The sequence below is a fragment of the Sinocyclocheilus anshuiensis genome, unplaced genomic scaffold (assembly GCF_001515605.1).
Source record: "Sinocyclocheilus anshuiensis isolate Anshui unplaced genomic scaffold, SAMN03320099.WGS_v1.1 scaffold97, whole genome shotgun sequence".
NCBI lineage: Eukaryota > Metazoa > Chordata > Actinopteri > Cypriniformes > Cyprinidae > Sinocyclocheilus > Sinocyclocheilus anshuiensis.
Window position 1 is genome coordinate 358,587 of NW_015540854.1, and position 4,196 is coordinate 362,782.

General features: G+C 36.0%; 1 protein-coding gene across 2 annotated transcripts in view; it reads left to right on the forward strand.

The window, feature by feature from the left end:
• Window positions 1–1,401: 1,401 nt before the first annotated feature.
• Window positions 1,402–4,196, forward strand: part of LOC107687782 (chromobox protein homolog 1-like) — an 18,018-nt gene continuing 15,223 nt past the window's right edge. The window contains exon 1 of one of the 2 annotated variants that reach the window (XM_016485238.1): window positions 1,402–1,596. The gene's annotated coding sequence lies outside the window, so the exon portion shown is untranslated. Of the gene's footprint in view, window positions 1,597–1,815; window positions 1,943–4,196 lie in introns of those variants that run through there. The other variant, XM_016485240.1, reaches the window with a different exon arrangement.

Here is a 4,196-nt window from a genome sequence, read left to right on the forward strand (position 1 = left end):
ACCAGGGCCCTTCTCCATCGCCAAGAGGCCATCAGCTCTGGGAAGAGTCCTGGTTGTTCCAAACTTCATCCATTAAGGATAAGGCTACATGTTTCTGTGAACCTTCAATGCAGCAGAATTTTTTCTGAACTCTTCCACAGATCGGCGTCTTGACACAATCCTGTCTCTGAGCTCTACAGGTGGTTCTTTCGACCTCAGGACTTGGTTTTTGCACTGATACGCATTTTCAGCTGTTAGACCTTTTATTGAGAGGTGTGTGCCTTTCCAAATCATACTCAATTGAATTTGCCACAAGTTGATCCATTCAGAGTGCAGTAACATCTACAAGCGATATTGGAATACTCCTGAGCTAAATTTCACATGTCCCATTCAACTACTTATACAACATTATTATTATTTATTTTATTTTTTTTTTATAAATTTGTAAAGTTCACCAAACCGGGTTTTTTTTTTTTTTGCTTTGTCATTATGGAGTGTAGACTGATGTGGGGGGAAAACTATTTAAAGTAGTTTAACATAAGGCAACATCATAACAAAACATGAAAAAAAATGAAGGGGTACGAATACTTTCACAAGGCACCGTATCAGTACCTTTTGAAAGGGTGCTGCCAAGGTGACAGCTTTTGTACCTTTTTTTCTGAGGGTGTGCCATCGAACTGAGCACCACAGCAGCTGTTTATCATAGCTAGGGGACGATTCAGAAGGAAAATGTCAGTTTCACTGGGTTAAGTATTTGTCCTTGATTTAATACAAACAATGTATGCAAACAGAATGGCTCATACATTTATCTGTCATGAATGAGATAATCAAATAAAAATTAATGTGTTCATAGTTGATGCAATGTTGAAACACATCTTACCCCTGAAAATTATTTTTGCAAATCCAGTGGTCAAATGTTGTGTGGCCTCTCAGTTTTCTGTGTAATTACAGCCCCCTGTAATTAGGACTGGTCTTTGTGTGAATGTCCACAAAACTGGAAGACTCTCTGAATGTATATAAGCGGTAGGATATTTTAGAAAGGAACAATTAAAAGATGAAAAAGAGGAAATAGGGGGAAATCAATAAATTATGAACAATTTATGTATAATGGTGAATAATAAGTAATCATGTAATCAATAAAAAAGTAACTATAGTCTTATTACAGGTATTTTAAAATGTAATTTAATCTATTTACAAATAGCCTCCTTGATTTTTGGAATCTGATTAAGTAATCCAGATTACATGTAATCAGCTACTACCCAGCTCTGCTTAAAATATATATATTGAAGTTTTTGAGTATATATGAGGCATTTCCAAGTGTTCTGAGGAACCACATTGTGCCTCAGCCATCTTTTCATTTTCACAGTGAACGCAAAAACGACAACTCCCAGGATGCACCACTCGCGTACGTACACAGGCACGTTGGGTCGGGAGCGATCGTGTAGCTAGCTAGCTAGCGTTACCTTTTGTCTGGCCATCCAAAGAACCTCGGTAAAACAATAGCAAACTCGTTCTCCAGTCGACAGATTTCAAACGTTTGTCGACATTTAACGCCGGTGTAGCTGCACTGAGCCACCTAATTCGGTGTTATTTCCCCCTTAATTCGGTAATTCACAGGTAAGTGGCGCTGCGTGTGCAGACTGAAAACAACTAGCAACAGGATTGACTTGTGTTTGTAGGATATGTGATTCTTCATATATATATATATATATATATATATACTTAACTAACTATAAAGAGCAAATTAGGAGTTTATTGAGGCCAAAGTAGTAGTTAATAATTAGTTAATAGTGAGAATTGATCCTTAAGCAACACACTGCTCTTTAATAATATCCCAGTTGTATTTGAGAAATTGTTGGTAGGTTTCTAATCGGATCCAGGTCAACATGGAGAAGTGGCGGCCACGCTTCTGCAACATTATCCAGCAGGCTAGTCGGTGTCTCGCATTTAACGCCCATTTTAGGTTTGTAAAGTTCAAATCAACGTGCATAGGAACTTTTTAATGCATGTATTTATCGCACAGCATAAATGTTGTTGATGTCGTGGCGCCTTTTGGACCCACAATCGTGCGCGCAAATGTGTCGGTCCAGCCCACCATCTTAGCGCGAGACAGAAACATGCGAGGCGCTCAGTGAGGGACTCGGTGGTAGGAATGGGCGATACCACTTATTTTGTTTTCGATACGATACCGATATTTTTCAAGGCAGTATCGTCTATATCGATACCGATTCGATACTTCTGAACTAAAGTTTTAAATTGTGAAATGTATTAAATTATTAAATTACTAAGAGTAAAATGGGTAATAAGCACTTAACTTTGTTTAAAACGCATTTTAACATTCAATATGCCTTCATTCAATATGCCTTAATTGTAACTTATTAGGTTATATTTTTGTTTACACATGGTTCAAATATGTTTTTTGTTTACACATGATTCAAATCTAAAAATACTAGTTGAACTATGGTCACTTTAGTAAAACCATGGTTCATTTTCCTAAGGGACTGTCAGTGCCCCAATCCATCCTGCTGTAACGAGCTCAAGAATTTAAAGCGGCAGATGCATGTGCGCTTAGAATTTGCTGTTGCATGCATAAAATGCAACCTTTTTATTCTGACAGTGTATGATTTCTATTAACATTACAGAATAGAGCATGATCAATATTATCTTTCAACGTTCAATTTAAATAACTGTAATTGCACAAACTATGTAGGCTACAATTTCAGTTTGTTTATTGTGAAATAACTCTGTCCTTCTGTCCTCTGATAAGCATTGTTCAGGGCTGCCGTTCCCAAAAGCTTTAATGCTTTCTTATGATACTTTTGGGAAACGCAGCCCTGTTTGACTGCACTGTCAGCAGTGAGTGAATGCTCTCTGTGATTGATTAGTTCTGTCTTGCAACATTTGCGTGTCCAGATGAGCAGGAGAATAGTTCTATCCTACACAATTACTTGCTAACAAAGGTTATTCGTCCAATTCAATCTATACTGTATGATTTTTTTTTTTGTAAATGAACAAAATCACTGGTAAATAAAACACACCTTAGTATCAATATTTTTTGTTTGAGTATCGATACTTTCGATACTCGCGGCAGTATCGATATATCGATACTTTGGATCGATACGCCCATCCCTACTCGGGAGGACAGTTTTAAAGAGATGTACACGGTGTTTTCGGTTGTAACACCTACCACACATTACATTTGAAATGTAAAACCTCGCCTCGGTGGCTCGTGCTTGCTGCTGCAGCAGGGGAAACGGCTCGAACAATCTGGCGAAGTGCTTGCACGTCGCCGGAAGAAGTTACATCCAATGAGGTGTGATGGTCTGAAAACACAGTTTTAGTATTAGAATAATTACATTAATGCGATTTAATTAATTAAGAAGCTTAATATATTAGGGTTTGTTCTGGTTTTTATGCCCTTTTTTAGGTGACGCATCTAGCGAGTGTTTGCTAACAGCCCCGTAAAAGCAAAACACGCTGTGTGAGTTGTATTTATGTTAAAGCATCTACTAAACAAACAAAAAAAACGGGTAAACATAAAACTAAAACATGTTTTTAAAATTTTTTTTGACAAGAAATTAACCCTTATGAAATGAACCATGGTTTTACTACAAATAAAACCAAAAAAACATGGTTACTACACTTTTACTATAATAAAACCATGGTGAGTTTTCGTAAGGGAATTTCGATTTACTCAACAAACTTGCTGTGTGTATTTTTTATTCATTATGATTTTTACTTCATGGCAATTTCAAGTACATTTTCTCCTAAATCCCATGCAAATGAAAAATCTCATTCATAACTGTAAAACAGAACAGACGGTCAAAAACGAGACGTCCCATTTTGGTGTCCCCTTCAAATTAAATTAGAGAAGTGAATTTATATACATAGAAAGCATATTAAATGGGAGTAAATTGTGTTCTTTAATGTTCACAATGTTTTCTTTGTGAAATTAAAATGTCAAAATATGGGTGAAATAATGTTCCATCATCTTTCAACATAATGCATATATAGGTGTAAAAATTAAGCAACATATTTATTCTGGCCTGAACTTATTAAAACATAAAAAGAATTAGCAGTCATACTAAAAATATATTTTTTTAATTATTAAAGGGGTCATATGATGCTGCTAAAAAGAACATTATTTGGTGTAATGAAATGTGTTTATGCGGTTTAAGGTTAAAAAACACATTATTTTCCACATACTGTACATTATT